Source organism: Scyliorhinus canicula, chromosome 1 (assembly GCF_902713615.1).
Source record: "Scyliorhinus canicula chromosome 1, sScyCan1.1, whole genome shotgun sequence".
Taxonomy (NCBI): Eukaryota; Metazoa; Chordata; class Chondrichthyes; order Carcharhiniformes; family Scyliorhinidae; genus Scyliorhinus; species Scyliorhinus canicula.
Genome location: NC_052146.1, coordinates 101,920,715 through 101,937,963, shown reverse-complemented (window position 1 = coordinate 101,937,963; position 17,249 = coordinate 101,920,715). Strand labels below are relative to the sequence as shown.

The 17,249-nt window shown below is 50.3% G+C and overlaps 1 protein-coding gene across 5 annotated transcripts in view; it reads right to left on the bottom strand.

Annotated features, from left to right (window-relative positions):
- smpdl3b (sphingomyelin phosphodiesterase acid like 3B) overlaps positions 1 to 17,249 on the bottom strand; it is a 119,235-nt gene that overhangs the window by 34,170 nt on the left and 67,816 nt on the right. The window lies entirely within an intron of this gene.

The window sequence follows — 17,249 nt, the reverse complement described above, 5'->3', positions numbered from 1 at the left end:
ATGCACACCTGGCTGGCCTGTCACATTTTACTCTCCATTAGCTTATGATCTTTCAGCTGCCTGTGCCCTCGCTTGCATCAAATCCCATTCACCTATTACAATTGTGCTCACAGACCCACATTGGCTTCCAGTCAAGTAATGCCTTGATTTTAAAACTTCTCATCCTTGTTATCAAATCCTCCCATGGTCTTAATCTACGTTATCTCAGTGATCTCCTCCAGTACCAGAACTGTCGGAGATGTCTGCCCTCATTTAATTCTGGCCTCCTGGGTGCCCTGAGGGCCATTGGTGTTGCCAGTTTAAGATTTGTTCATGTCAATCACAGCGTTAAGGTTAAGAGAAACAAGTGATGGATATGAATTGTCTTTGAGCACATTTAAATAGGGGATACAATGGGCACTGCAACCACTGGCGCCCATCATCACCCCCTGGGAATGACATTTTGGTTTGATTTGATTGATTGATTTGATTTATTGTCACATGTACCAAAGTACAGTGAAAAGTATTTTTCTGCGGCCAAGGGAATGTACACAGTACGTACATAGTAGACAAAATCGCCAAAATACATTAACAAATAAGTAATTAGTTACAGGTCCGGTGGCGGCGATGTGCTGAGCGGACGTACATCAGGTGGCTTTCCTCCCAATTGGACACAATACAGCAAATCTTTTTGGGTTTTTGGCCCAAAGGAACAGACCAGCGGCCCTACGAGGCGAGGCGGAAGCCCAGGCGAACCAGGAGAGGGGAAGATCAGTGACCCTAACACCGGAGCAGGAGCAGACAATGACATCCCCCCCCCCCCCCCCCACACACACACACACACACACACACGGGGACGGATGAAAGAGCACCTTAAGAAAGGAACTGGCCACCATGAAGGAAGTGATCTAAATTGAATTCCAGGTGATGGTGAAGGAGGTGGTGACAGAAGCGATAGCCACCCTTCAGCGCACGTTAGACGGCCTGGGATGGAAGGTGGAGGCCCGGGAGAGGTTGCTCCTAGACCAAGAGAAGGCGTCAATGGACCAGAGTGACAGGACCGTGGCTCTGAAGGCCAAGGTGAAGAGTTTGGTCGCAGCCCAGGAAACTTAAAGGGGAAGGTCGAGGACCAGGAGAAAAGGTACCGATGGCAAAATGTCTGCATCGTAGGACTGCCAGGGAGGTTTGAGGGAAGGAATCAACGGTCTATATCACTGAAATGCTGGGCAATTTAGTCAGGAGCGAAACTTCCCAAACCCCCCAGAACTCAACGGAGTGCACAGGTCGCTCCGGCCTAAACCCAAAACAGGGGAGCAGCCGAGGACCGGAAAAGATCCTGAGGTGGGCCCGACAAAGTCGTGCTCGTGGGAAGGGCACAGAATCAGGATCAATCAAGACATTGAGAAGGACCTGGCAAAAAAGAGGGCCGAATTTAACAGAGCGAAATCGGCGCTCTACAAAAAAGGGTGCGATTTGGCATGCTATTCCCGGCCAGATTCTGGGTAACATATGAGGGGAAGGAACAAAACCTTGGCACCCCGGCGGAGGCCAATGAGTTCGCAAAAACAAACAACCTGGAGGGAGAACAAACGCGGCAGCGGTGAAGGAGTTAGGCACAGAGGAAGAAAGGGAATGAGAGTGGAGGACGGACTGAAAACAAAGACTATAATATGGACTATGTTTTTGCACGGGACTATGATGCCTCGTTTTTGGTTTGGAGCTGGGAAACAGAGAGAAGGGAGCGAGAATAGGGGAAGCAGATAAGAGGGCGAGATAGGGGATGGAGACAGGTAGGCAGAACGGGGACAGGGCTAGATCAGCACAGGGAGGGGAGCCACTATACTAGCGTGGAGGGCTAGCACGGGAAGATAGGCAGTAAGGGAGGAAGAGTGAGCATTTGGCCAAAGTGGGGGGGGGGGGACAGGGCAGAAGGGCGGGAGAACACAGAGGGTGTGTCAGAGAGAAGTGGACAGGGAGGGGGGAATGGGGATGGGGGGGGGGGGGGGGGATGTGCAGAACAGAAAGGGGCCAAAAAGATAGGAAAGGTTTGGCAGCGAGACAGACACAGGCCTCGACAGGCATGGAACACGGCGAGGAACCAAGATGGCGCCGCAAGCAGCCACTCGGGAGGGTCCCTGGGCAAAGGGAGACCCCGGCGTGCAGGGGCGCACCCACGTGGTGTACACATAGTTAGCAACCATGTTGGGTGCCCCCTGGACAAAGAGAAACTCCAGAGCGCAGGGGCCCAACCTCATGCTGAGAGCGGTTACCGAGGCCATTTTGGACAGCCCTCTAACAAAGGGAAACCCCGAAGAACAGAGGAGCGTCCACCAGGAATGTATACAGGGAATGTACACAGCAGGTCCGGGGGTCTGAACCCCCCCCCCCCCCCCCACCAGGATAGTCACCTGGAATGTTAGGGGACTTAACAGCCCGGGGAAAAGATCCAGAGTCTTCGCCCACCTGAGGAGCTTGAAGGCGGAAATAGTCTACCTACAGGTGATACACTTGAGGGAGAAGGACAGTCTGCTGATAAGGAAGGGCTCGGTGGGACAGGAGAACCATTCATGCTACGGGACGAGGGCTAGGGGAGTGGCCATACTGATCAGCAAGAGGACGTGATTTACTGAGACTAAGACAGTTACGGACCCAGGGGGACGGCACGTCATGGCCAGCAGTGTCCTGGAAGGGACACCGGTTCTGCTGATAAATGTGTACGCTCCCAACTGGGATGACACAGAATTTCTAAAAAAGACCATGACGGAAATCCCCGACATTGAAACACACCGACTGATTATGGAGGGCAACTTTTAATAGTGTACAGGACCCGCTGACCGATAAAACCCCAGAACGGGAAAAAGACAGGCATGGCTAGAGAATTGTAAATATTCATGGAGCAGATGGGGCCAGTGGACCCGTGGAGGTTCTTGCACCAGGGAGAAAAGGAGTTCTCGTTCTTTTCGCAGGTGCACAGGGTGTACACCCGCATCGACTTCTTTGCTGTGGGGAAATCGGTGCTCCCATAATCATATCGGAATATGGAATCATATTCCATATCGGAATATTCCGTGATCGTCATCTCCGACCACGCTCCACATTACATGAATGTGAGGTTGGAGGCTGGACACGGACCTCCTGGCCAACAAGGCCTTCTGCTAGAAAACATCGCGGGCCATAGGCGATTGCGTAAGTAACAACCAAAACGGGGAAGTCTCATCCTCCATGTTCTAGGAGGCACTGAAGGCCGTGATTAAAGAAGAGATTATAGCCTACAAGGCATGCAGAGATAGGGAAGAGAGCATGGCCAGGCAGCAGCTGGTCATCTCCATCTTGGACGTCGTCGGAAAGTACTCCAAGACCCCGACTATAGAGCTGCTGGCGGAGAGGAAAAAGTTACAAATGGACTTTACCCTGCTATCCACCAGGAAAGTAGTGTATCAACTCCGCCAGACACGGGGGACCTTTTATCAACACGGAGACAAGGCTGGCTGCCTTTTGGCTCACCAGCTGAGAAAGCAGGCAGCCACAAGGGAAATAGCAGAGGTAAAGAATAGCAGAGGCTGACTGGTAGCAGAACCAAAAGAGGTCAAGTGGGTGTTTGAGACCTTCAACCGAGGCTGTACACCTTCGAGCCCCCCAAGGGGGGGCGCGGGGATGAAACAGTTCCTTGACGGACTTGAACTACTAGTTGTGGGGGAAGACAAATGGAGGGAGCTGGAAGCACCAATAGATCTGGGAGAAATCATGGAGAGGTTTGGCCCCATTCAGGCGGGGAAGGCACCGGGACCTGATGGGTTCCCGGCAGAGCTCTATAAAAAATCCGCGCCAGCCCTGGCCCTACACCTAAGGGACATGTTCGCAGACTCGTAGGCCACAATCTCATTGATACCCAAAAAATATAAGGACCTCAATAATGTGGATCACATAGATCCATTTCACTGCTGAACGCAAACGTGAAAAAACTTGTGAAGGTCTTGACCAAAAGGCTGGAAAGCTGCGTACTAGAGGTTCTCGCAGAGGACCAAACGGGCTTTGTCAAGGGTAGGCAACTCACTGCGGACATCAGGCAGCTGCTGAATGTAATAATGACCGCCCCCATCCCCCCAGGGATCACCAGAGGTGATTGTCTCCCTAAATGCAGAAATTCCTTCAACAGAGTCGAATGGAAGTACCTCCTCAAGTTACTGGAACGGTTTGGGCTAGGAGTGGGTTTCGCCGCCTGGGTAAGACTCCTGTACAACGCTCCCAAGGCGAGCATTCGAACCAACACCACCAGCTCTGAATACTTCCAGCTACAAAGAGGCACAAGGCAAGGATGCCCATTGTCCCCGCTCTTGTTCGCGCTAGCAATCGAACCCCTGCTGATAGCCCTGAGGGACGCAAATAACTGGAACGGCATCTAGAGAGGAGACAGAGAGCACAGAGTCTCACTCTATGCAGATGATCGGCTCCTGTATGTCTCAAAGCCACAAGAAGGACTGAAGACAATTATGCAGATCCTGAAAGAGTTCAGAACCTTCTCGGGTTATAAACTCAACCTGGGCAAAAGTGAGGCATTCCCAGTGAAACCAAATGGGGGAGGGACAGAGCTGGAGGGGCTCCCGTTTAAAACAGCCCGAAGTAGGTTCCAATACCTGGTTATCCAAATAGTCAGAGACGGGACACAGATCCACAAGTGGAACCTGACCAGCCTGGTGGATGAAGTTAAAAAGGACCTGCAAAGGTGGGGCGCACTCCCACTCTCCCTGCAGACAATCAAAATGTACGTGCTGCCAAGGTTCCTCTTCCTATTTAGATCCATATCAATCTTCATCCCCAAGGCCTTTTTCCAAAATGTAGACAATTTAATCATGGCGTTTGTGTGGGGGGTAAGAATCCGCGAGCTCCCCAACCGATGCTGCAAAGGAGGGAAATCAAAGGTGGCCTGGCATTGCCAAACCTGCAGTACTACTACTGGGCAGCAACGGCAGAAAGAGTGAGGGGATGGGTAAACAAACCCAACTCAGAGTAGGTGTGGATGGAGGAGGCCTCCTGCAAGGGGACGACCCTCCGGGCCTTGGTTACAGTAGCACTCCCATCCCCCTCGGCAAAATATACATCAAGCCCAGTGGTAGCAGATACACTGAAAACGTGGGCCCAATTAAGTCAGCACTTCAGGCTGACTAGGATGTCCTCCGTGGCTCCCAATCTGCGGCAACCACAAATTCCCCCCAGCCATGCTAGACACTACCTTCAGGAAATGGAGACAGAGGGCACCAAAAATGGGGGCATGCTGACAGTTAGAGACTTTTACATAGGACACAGACAAGCGACACTGAACAAACTGACGGAGGAGTGGGAACTGTCGACAGGACAGGAAATGAGACACTTGCAAATAAAGCACTTCCTCGCAAAGAGACAGTAGGGGCCCCAGAGACCACACTATTAGAGGACCTGATGAAAATGAACAGTGATGAAGGGGGACTCTGTGGGAAAATATATGAACAGATACTGGACAGAGCAAAAACACCACTGGGCGAGACCAGACGGAAATGGGAGAACGAACTGGGGACAGAAGTGGGGTGCGGAATCTGGAGTGAGGCACTGAGCAGGGTCAACACCACCTCCTCCTGCTCAAGGCTCAGCCTAATGCAGCTCAAAGTGGTGCACAGAGCACACCTGACCAGAACCCGAATGAGCAGGTTCTTTGCGGAGGTTGAGGACAAATGTGAACGGTGCCCGAGAGGCCCAACCAACCACACCCACATGTTCTGGGCTTGCCCCAAACTTGTTGGGTATTGGACAGCCTTCTCCAAGGCAATGTCCAAGGTTGTTGGGGTGAAGCTGTGTCCAAATGTGGCAATCTTCGGGGTATCAGAGCAGCCAGAACTACACATAGGGGAGAGTGCCCACGCCCTACCTTTCGTTTTCCTAATCGCACGCCAAAGAATCCTGCTCGGCTTGCAATCAGCAGCACCACTCACAGCAGCAGACTGGCTCACTGACCTTTCAAAATTTCTTCACCTGGAGAAGATTAAAAATGCCATTTGAGAGGGCGGCTTCCTAAATGCATGGGGGCAATTTGTCGGCCTGTTCCAGAACGTGTTAGAGGCCAGCAACAATGAGTCGACAGGGGAACTGGAAAGTTCAAAAGAAAAGAGAGAGGAAAAAGAAAAGAAAGATAAGGAGGAATCATAGGAGCACGCAACCCGGGAGTGGGGGGTCTAGTAGATGAGGAAGGGCTGGATAGGCACAAAAGAGGCAACGCGGGAGGGAGGGGACAGCCCACCCCCTCCACAGCCATAGGGGAAACAAGGTCGAAGCCGATGGGGAAGAAAAGAAAGAGGGGGGGGGGAAGGGGAGAAGAAGAGGGAAACACCCCCCCAGACCCACCAGGGAGGGCACAAGGGGGGGGGGGGGGGGGGGGGAACAGGGAGGGGTTGGCTAGGGGGCGGGGTCGGGAAGGACCGCATGCCGAGCCAGATGGCGACAGACAGTATACAGAAAAATTCAAGGGAAGAAAAGGACAAACCTTTCTGTATTGTACAGTAAATAAACACGAATAGCAATATACATAATTTTTGAAAATACCAATAAAAATATTTTTTTTAAAAGGTAATTGGTTACAGTGCCGAACAAGGGCCAATTGAGGCAATTGGTCAGACAAGAGTAAAAAAAAATTGAGTCCAGTGGGGTGGAGGTGAATTATACAGAAGGATGATGTTGTAAGAGTCCCGATCAAGTTACAAGTTCAGTCGGTCCAGAGCCTTGATCTGCCATTGGGAGCGCCGCAGAGGTGGCGGCGATTCCGGTGTCGGTCTGGTCCTCGGTGACTCCGGGAACGTGTCGAAATCTTCGTCATCCTCGGGCGTGGGCAGGGGGAGGACGGATTGTCCTGGGGCGGGGGTTGCGGCTGGGTGAGCCAGGGGAGGGGAGGGTGGTGCCGGGCCGGAGGGGTGTGTGTGTGTGGAACCAGCTGGTGCCAGGTCCTTGAGGGAGACAGTATCTTGTTGGTCGTCGGGGTACGCTACGTAGGCGTACTGTGGGTTGGTGTGGAGTAGCTGTACCCTTTCAACCAACGGGTCCGCCTTGTGGAGTCATACGTGCTTATGGAGGAGTACGGGTCCTTGGAGCTGCGAGCCAAGTCGGGAGCGACACCCCGGAGGTGGACTTCCTGGGGAAGGCAGAGACATTCATGGGGTGTGTCATTAGTCGCAGTGCATAGGAACGACTGAATGGGGTGCAGTGCATCGGGGAGGACCTCCCGCCAGCAGGAGGCTGGGAGATTTCTGGACCGTAGGGCCAGCTGGACGGCCCTCCAGACCATCCCATTCTCCCTCTCCACTTGCCCGTTTCCCCGGGGTGATAGCTGGTCGTCCTGCTCGAGGTGATACCCTTGTTGAGCAGGAACTGACGCAGCTCATTGCTCATGAATGAGGATCCCCTGTCGCTGTGGACGTAGGCGGGGAAGCCGAACAGAGCGAAGATGGTGTTGAGGGCTTTGATGACGGTGGCAGACATCATTTCGGGGCATGGGATGGTGAGGGGAATCTGGAGTACTCATCGACCACACTGAGAAAGTACGTGTTACGGTCGGTAGAGGGGAGGGGCCCTTTGAAGTCCACACTGAGGCGTTCAAAGGGACGGGAGGCCTTCACCAGGCACACACGGTCTGGCTGGTAGAAGTGCGGTTTGCACTCTGCACAGACCTGGCAGTCTCTGGTGATTGCCCTGACCTCCTCGATGGAGTAGGGCAGGTTGCGGGCCTTGATGAAGTGGTACAACCGTGTGACTCCCGGGTGGCAAAGATTGTCGTGCAGAGTCCAGAGTCGGTCCACTTGTGCTCTGGCACATGTACCTCGGGATAGAGCATCGGGGGGCTCGTTGAGCTTACCGGGGTGATACAAAATCTCATAATTGTAGGTGGACAGCTCGATCCTCCACCTTAAGATTTTATCGTTTTTGATCTTGCCCCGCTGTGTGTTGTTAAACATGAAGGCCACCAACCGTTGGTCAGTGAATCTCCTGCCGGCCAGGTAATGCCTCCAATGCCGCACAGCTTCAACAATGGCTTGGGCCTCTTTTTCAACGGAGGAGTTCCGAATCTCGGTGGTATGAAGAATTTGTGAAAAGAATGCCTGGTTGAGGGTGGCGGCTAGAGCAATGTCTGATGCGTTGCTCTCGACTTGAAATGGTAACGTCTCGTCAACTGCATGCATCGCGGCTTTGGCGATGTCAGCCTTAATAAGGTTGAAGGCCTGGTGAGCCTCGGCCGTGAGGGGAAAAAGAGTGGATTGGATGAGTGGGCGGGCCTTGTCTGCATAATTTGGTACCCACTGAGCGTCGTAAGAAAAGAACCCCAGGCAATGTGTGAGGGCATTGGGGCAGTGGGAGAGGGGGAGTTCCATGAGGGGGCGCATGCGGTCGGGATCGGGCCCCAGAACTCCGTTCTGCACCACATAGCCGAGGATGGCTAAGCGGTTTGTGCTGAACGCGCACTTCTCCTTGTTATAAGTTAGGTTGAGGAGAGTGGTGGTGTGGAGAAATTTGGCATGGTCCTGCTGATCGTGGCCGCAGATGGTGACATTGTCTAGGTACGGGAAAGAGGCCCGCAGCCCATACCGGTCGACCATTCGGTCCATTTCCCGTTGGAAAACCAAGACCCAGTTGGTGACGCCGAAGGGAACCCTAAGAAAGTGGTAGAGGCGGCCATCTGCCTCAAAGGCAGCATATGGGCGGTCCACCTTATGAATGGGGAGCTGGTGGTAGGCGGATTTTAGGTCCACAGTTGAGAAGACCCGGTACTGTGAAATCTGATCGACCATATCAGATATACGTGGGAGGAGGTACGCGTCGAGCTGCGTGTACCTATTGATGGATTGGCTGTAGTGCACGACCATTCTATGTTTCTCCCCAGTTTTCACCACTACCACTTGGGCTCTCCAGAGGCTGATGCTGGCCTCGATGATGCCTTCCCGAAGCAGTCGCTGGACTTCGGACCTGATGAAGGTCCTGTCCTGGGCGCTGTACCGTCTGCTCCTGGTGGCGACGGGTTTGCAATCTGGGGTTAAGTTTGCAAATAGGGAAGGTGGATCGACCTTTAAGGTTGCGAGGTCGCACACGGTAAGGCGTGGTAGGGGCCTGCCGAATTTCAATGTTAGGCTCTGGAGGTTGCACTGGAAGTCCAGGCCGAGTAGTAAGGCAGCGCAGAGATTGGGGAGGACGTAGAGCCGGAAGCCGCTAAACTCCACGCCCTGGACAGTGAGTGTGGCTGTGCAATACCCCTGGATCGCCACGGAGTGGGACCCGGAGGCCAGGGAGATTCTCTGAATGGCGGGGTGTAAGGCGAGGGAGCAGCGCCTTACTGTATCGGGATGGATGATGCTCTCGGTGCTCCAGGAGTCCAGCAGGCAGGAGATCTTGTGCCCATCGATTTTCACATTTGTAGAGGCGGTTGCTAGGTTGTGTGGGCGAGACTGGTCAATCATGATCGAGGCGAGACGCGGCTGGTCGTCGATGGTGGCAAACGATAAGGTGCCCGGGGACATGGGTCCTGGTACGCTGGCTGCGCCCATGGTCCGCACGTGCCATGGGGGAGACAAGATGGTGGTGCTTGATGATCCTGGGGAGGACAAGATGGCGGCACCCACGGGCCGCACGTGGTGGAGGTTGAGCAAGATGGAGGCACCAACGGGCCGAACGCGGTCCGAGGAGGGGAAGATGGTGGTGCCCACTGGCCGTACGGTGGCGGGGGGGGGGGGGGGGGGGGGGGGGGGGGAGGAGGGGGGGGTGGATTCGGAACAATAGTGGCAACTGAGCGGGCCTGGCACACCGCAACGAAGTGCCCATTCTTGCCGCATGCCTTGCAAAGGCCACTCCGGGCCGGGCAGCGTTGTCGGGGGTGTTTTGGCTGCCCACAGAAGTAACATCTTCTGTTGGTTCTTCTGTGAGTGGAGAGGATGTGTCTGGCTTAAAGCGTGTTAGTCCGCTGAGTGTAGTTTTCCTTCAGTAGCGCCATGGCGTCGTCGTAAGTCGGCGCGTCCTGGATAAGCGGGAAGATGTTGGAGCTCAGCCGCGTGTAGAGGATCTGAATCTTCTGAGCTTCTGGAATTGGGTCTGGTGCAGACCTGATGTAAGCTTCAAAACAGGCTAGCCAATGTTTAAAGTCCTTTTTGGTGTTGCCTGATTGCGGATCCAGCTGCAGGCGATCTGGCTTGATGCGGAGGTCCATCTTCTGAAAACTTTAGTGTAATAAATTGATGCACGATCAATTACACAGATGGGAGTTGAATGCAACTGAGGCTTCATTACACTAAGATGTGTGGCCTCCTACAGCAGGTGGCGAAATGTCTGCTGTACTGGCAGCACATATATTTATACTCCGCCTACTGGGCGGAGCCAGCAGGCAGTGAACTATCCCCATACCTGTAGTACAGGGCCTTACCACAAATCACCTAATATATACATCAGTGGTGACTACCACACAAGGAAATAGCATCTGCTGTGGACTGGTTGCGGGGATAGGCGAACTGCAGTGGATCGAGACCGTCTGGGAGGCTGGCAGTGATCTGTCTTATGACTAGCTGCTCAAAACATTTCACGATAATAGATGACAGGGCTACCGGTCGGTAGTCGTTGAGGCACGCTACCTTGTTCTTCTTTGGCACTGGTATTATGGTAGTCTTCTTGAAAGAGGTGGGTACCTTGGAGCGGAGAGGTGAGGTGTTGAAGATGTCTGCGAATATACTCGCCAGCTGGTCTGCACAGGCTCTGAGTGCTCGCCCAGGGACTCCGTTGGGGCCCATCACTTTCCATGGGTTCACTTTCAAGACGTCAGCTCTTCCCTCTGAGGCTGTAATAGTGAGCATGGATGTGTCCTGGGCTGTTGGGGCGGGTGACACTGATGTACTGGCTGACTGTTCAAAGCGGGCATAGAACTCGTTCAGTTCATCAGGGAGGTGTGCTCCAGCCACAGAGATCCTGTCAGGCCTTGCTTTGTAGCCTGTAATCTTGTGTCGACCCTGCCATGGTCTTCATGGGTTAGTGGCGTTGGCCTGGGACTCTAGTTTGGTCCGGTATTGTCTTTTGGCATCCCGGATGGCTTTACGTACATGGTACCTGGATTTCTTATAAAAGACAGCGTCATCAGACATCAACGCCTCCATCCGGGACTTCAGCAAGGAGTGAATCCTTTGGTTGAGCCAGCGTTTCCGATTGGGGAACACCCATATTGTCTTCTTTGGCACACAGTCCTCGACACACTTACTGATGAAGTCTGTGACGGTGTTGCGCACTCATCCAGGTTAGCTGCCCGTGGCCTTGAATATGGACCAGTCCACAGACTCCCAAGCAGTCGCGGAGGATGTCCCCAGATGCCTCGGACCAGCACTGCATGGTTTTCTTGACTGGCTCAGCAAGCTTGAGTTGCTGTTTGTTAGCCGGAAGTAGGAGTACCGACTTGTGGTCGGATATTCCACAGTGTGTCGGGGAATGCAACAAGAGGCACTGTAGAAGCCAGGTATATCAAATACACTTAATATAGGTAAAAAGCTGCTTAAAGCATAAATATTAATTCCCAGTTTTAAAGTGAAAGAAACATATAATTTCCAAACTCAGTCATGAGTTTGAAAAACACAGAAGTCTGATAAGATCATTACATTTTTCCAAGGACAAGGGTTGAATCCATGGCAACGAGGAATATGAATGAACAATTGCACAATTCTCACGCCGTTCGAGATTAGGGTGAATTACATTCCATGATTATGCAAGCCGAAACATTTTAGACTGTGTTGCCTTGTTTTTAATAAATGGACAGTTAAAACATCGAATCAAATATAATATATATATATATTTGATTCCAACATTCTCATTGAAACAATCTTATAAAAGACAGTTTGAATTATATTTTCGTTATTATGCCTAGCATAGTATGACGAGATAACATAAGGTCTCCATTGTTGCAGCAGTGAGGTCAGCATGAGGTCTCCATTGTGGCAATAGGTAGGTCAGCATTAGACCAGTTTTTGCTGGTTTTGATAAAGCACAATATCCCATGAAAAATATACAAACAGGCAACAATTGGAAGTAATGTTACATCGTGAAGATGGACGGCTTGTTATCAAATCAAATGTGTTTGAGTCTAACCCAAACCAATTAGGATTATATTGGGGTGTGATCGGATCGCTTAAGACAGATATGAAATAGTATATCCATGGACGATTTGGCCACCATTTTGAGAAGAAAGAAAAAGAGCCGGAGAGAAAGGAAAAGGGAGAGACAGAGAGACAGAGAGAGAAAGAGAAAGAGAAAGGAGAGAGACAGAAAGAGAAAGAAAGAGAGGACAGAAAATTAGAAGAGTTCTGTATTCATATTTCATTTTCAGACTTTGACTTCAGACTTTGACTTTTAAAGTTGTGTTCAGGCTATTGTCTCAGAAGATAATTCCTGTGATTCTTTGAAGAAAATCAAATTGTCTACAAACTACCTTTTAAATGATTTTCAAGTTGTAACCAATGAACTCCAAATAAAACAATTCTTATTTGCACCTGACAAGTTTTTAACTTGAATTTCTACTGAGTTTCAGCAATGTACAAGAACAACCGGTAACCCTGAATTGAACAAAACTTCACAGTCCTAAGATCCTTCAGGCACCTTTGACTCTCGTGTAGCAGTGGTGTAGGGTGTTTGCCTCTCTGGTGGGGCAGGAGATGTGTTGATGGAGTTTAGGAAGAACCCTCCTGAGGTTGGCCTGGTTGAAGTCTCCAGCCACGATTGTCAGGGCTTCAGGGTGATTTGCTTCGATGTTGTTTCAGGTTGTTGATGACGAAGTGCAGTTCATCAAGCGCTTTCTTCACTTCGCCTGGGGTAGGATATAGACTGCTGTGATGAGTACAGAGGTGAATTCATGTGGGAGGTAAGTTTCCTTCTGAAGTTCTGATTTTGTCTCAGTGCCCCACTAGGGACTATCAACCCCGCAAATTAGTTTAATAAATGATTTTTGGTTGACATAAAAGAGTCTAACTAGGGGATATGGTTGAAACTGTGGGGGCTGGAGTGCATTGTCAGCCCGGGAATGAAATTTTGTATTGATTTTGTAAGTTTCCTTCTGAAGTTCTGATTTTGCCACAGTGCCTCACTGGGGACTATCAACACCTCCAGTTAGTTTCATTTATTGATGATCTATCTGACTTTAAAATAGAATATAAATCGGGGATAACTGGGAAACTGGGAGGTTGAGGAGAAGAGTTGTGAGACCAGATAAGTCAATAAATACTCTCTATTTTTTTGTTTTGTTTTATAAATTTAGAGTACCCAATTATTTTTTTCCAATTAAGGGGCAATTTAGCGTGGTCAATCCGCCTACCCTGCGCATCTTTGGGTTGTGGGGGTGAAACCCATACAGACACGGGGAGACTGTGCAAACTCCACACGGACAGTGACCCAGGGCCGGGATTCAAACCCAGGTCCTCAGCGCCGTAGGCAGCAATGCTAACCACTATGCCACCGTCCTGCCCTATAAACACTCTCTATGAAAAAAAACTCTGTCATCCTCCCGAGATTCCTGTTCGGATTCCAGTGTCTCCCCATTTTCATTCTGCGGTCCTTTTTAAGAAGGTCAATAGAATGATTATGGGATTTGTGTGGGCGGGAAAATCCCCGCGGGTGAGGAGATTAATGCTCGAGAGGAACTGAGGGGAAGGGGGCTGGCGTTGCCAAACTTTAGTGATTACTACTGGGCAGCCAACATAGCTATGATAAGGAAGTGGATGGTGAGTGCGGGGTCGGTTTGGGGGCGGATGGAGGCCGCTTCGTGCAGGGGCACCAGTCTGGCAGCTCTGGTTACGGCGCCCCTGCCACTCCCGCCGGCACGGTACTCCACCAGCCCTATATTGGTGGTGACTTTGCGGATCTGGGGCCAATGGAGAAGGCATGTGGGGGAAGTGAGAGCATTAGTTTGGTCCCCAATTTGCGACAATAACCAGTTTACCCCGGGGCATATGGACGGTGGGTTCCGAACACGGCGGAGGGTTGGGATTGAGAGGATGGGGGATCTGTTCTTGGAAGGGAGCTTCCCGAGCATGAGGGCTCTAGAGGAGAAATTCGGACTGGCACGAGGGAAGGATTTCAGGTACTTGCAGGTGCAGGACTTTCTACGTAGACCGATTCCATCCTTCCCACGCCTGCCACTTAGGGGGATCCAGGAGAGGGTAGTGTCCAGTAGATGGGCAGGGGAGGGAAGGGTCTCTGATATACACAAAGAACCTATGGGGACAGAGGGGACGCAGACCGAGGAGCTGAAGCTTAAGTGGGAAGAGGAGCTCGGAGGTGAGATAGAAGAGGGCTTATGGGCGGAGGCATTGAGCAGGGTTAACGCGACCGCAACATGCGCGAGGCTCAGCCTGATTCAATTCAAGGTCGTCCACCGGGCCCACATGACAGTGGCCCGGATGAGTAAATTCTTTGGACTGGAGGACAGGTGCGCCAGATGTGCGGGCGGACCAGCGAACTATGTCCACATATTCTGGGCATGTTCAAAACTCAGGGGGTACTGGCTGGGATTTGCGGACGTTATGCCCGGCTACTGAAAACAAGGGTGGTGATGAGTCCAGAGGTGGCAATTTTTGGGGTTTCGGAGGACCCGGGAGTCCAGGAGGAGAGAGGGGCCGACGTTCTGGCCTTTGCTTCCCTGGTAGCCCGGCGACAAATTCTGCTGGCATGGAGGGGCTCAAAGCCCCCGAAGTCGGAGGCCTGGCTATCGGATATGGCAAGTTGTCTCATTGACTACAGAAAGGCAAATCAATTCATTGTCAGAAAAGCTCCTTTAGTGGCAGATCCGTCTACAATTTTTAACTCTTTAACTCCTGACCTTCAATGGTTTTCAGTCATTGATATGGCAAATGGCTTCTGGTCAGTACCATTAGCTAAACAAGTACAACCATGGTTTGCTTTTACAGTCAATCAACAACAGTACACATGGACTAGACTACCGCAAGGTTTTCACAATAGCCCAACTGTTTACCACATGGCTCTGCAGAATCACATCAGGCAACTGCCTGATCTGCCTTCAACCATTATTCAGTATGTAGATGATGTTCTGTTAGCCTCCATCAATAAAGATGACCATGAAAAGGACTTACAGGTGGTCTTGAATCACATCAGTACTAATGGTCACAAAGCTAGCTTTGCCAAAGCACAAATTACGCAGGAAGAAGCTGTTTACTTGGGACAGAAAATTTCCAAAGGCAAAAGGGAACTTACTCAGAACAGAACAGCTGCCATCAAAGCAGCTAAAGAACCCTCAACTGTACAGGAAGTCAGATCTTTCTTGGGACTCTGTAATTTTAACAGAAATTGGATTGATTCTTGTACTCAGTTATGCCAGCCATTGAACGATCTTTTAAAAGGAAACAGAAAATCAAAAGATCGAGTTAAACTCAATTCTGAACAAAAACAATCATTTCTGAATTTGAAAAAGGTCCTGTGTTCAGCGCCAGCCTTAGATATTCCAAACAACGGAAAACCTTTTAACATGTTTGTTCATGAAAGAGATGGTTACATGACTGCAGTACTAGCTCAAGAACATGGTGATCAGTTAAGACCAGTTGGGTACTATTCCCTTAAACTTGACAATGTGGCACTAGCATTTGGCAGTTGTTTACGAGCCATGGAAGCTACATGTCGAGCTGTAATGATTACATCTGGACTTGTTCTAGACCAAAAGTTAATCATTAAATGTCCACATTCAGTCCATTCTCTACTGTCCATGAACAGAGTTTCACAAGTTACATCAGCTAGATGGACTAGATGGACAGCAGTTTTGGAAGCTCCCTACCTACATTTTCACAAAGCCAGTCCTGTAAACCCATCATCCTTGCTCCCGCTTCCCGAGGAGCAAGGGGAGGGAGAGAGAGAAGTGCATGACTGTGTGAAAATAATAGAGGAAATGGAAGAAGTACGCTTAGTAGAAGAAGAGCCACTACAAAACCCAGATTTAATCCTATTCACAGATGGTTCGTCTTTTATTGACAAGGGTATCAGAAAAGCTGGGTGGGCAGTCACAAGCCCATACGAAGTATTAGCTGAAGGAAGTTTGCCCCCAGCTACATCAGCTCAGCAGGCCGAATTAAAGGCACTTACAGAAGCATGTCATGAGGCAAGAGATAAAACTGCTAACATCTATACTGACTCCAGATATGGTTTTGGAGTAGCACATGATTTTGGCCAACTGTGGAGAAAAAGAGGATTTCTCACAACAGCAGGTACACCTATCCGAAATGGAAAGGAAGTACGAGATCTTCTAGAAGCTATGACCTTGCCCAAAGAAGTATCAGTTCTAAAATATAAAGCCCATACTCATGAGGACACTATGGAAGCAAGAGGAAATGCTCTTGCGGACCAAGCAGCAAGGGAAGCTGCCTCCCTTTGTGCCTCTCATTGGCATCAGGAATCCAGTCACATTTACAAATTGGGAGTAACCACCTTATTACATGATTTATGTGAAATGCAGAATGATTGTACAAAGGAAGAAAAATGGATATGGTTAGAATCTGGTATTCAACCATATGATGATGAAATTTGGAGCGAAGTTCAAACTTGTAAACCAGTCGCACCGCAATCACTAATGCCCTTCTTAGCTCAACAAATTCATTCATGGGGACACATATCACCTCAACAAATGATGGATCGATTCCATAGAAGTTGGTGTGGTAAAGGATTCAAAAAATATGCACAATTGGTAGCAAACCGATGTGTAACCTGTCAAAAGAATAACTTGGGTCCTATAACATCAATGCCTCAATTAAGAGCTCCTGCTCCCGCAGGTCCATTCCAGGACTTACAAGTAGATTACATCACTCTTCCTAAATGTCAACAGTACAATGACGTCCTTGTAATAGTGGATAAATTCTCCAGATGGGTGGAAGCTGCTCCAGCTAGAAGAGGGACAGCTGCCCATACAGCCAAAGTGCTATGCAAAGACTTTATTCCCAGATGGGGAGTACCAGCTAGCAGTGACTCAGATAATGGAACCCACTTTACAGGAGCTGTTTGTAGGGAAGTCTGTAAACTACTAAACATTAACTGGAATTTACACTGTCCTTATCATCCACAATCATCAGGACAAGTGGAACGTATGAATCGAACTTTGAAAGAAAGACTGTCTAAATACAGCCAGGAAGGCATGAATTGGGTCCAAGCTTTGCCAATAGTATTATGCAGTATTAGAGCAACACCAAACAGAACAACAGGCCTGAGCCTTTTTGAAATCATCACAGGCAGACCAATGTCTCTGC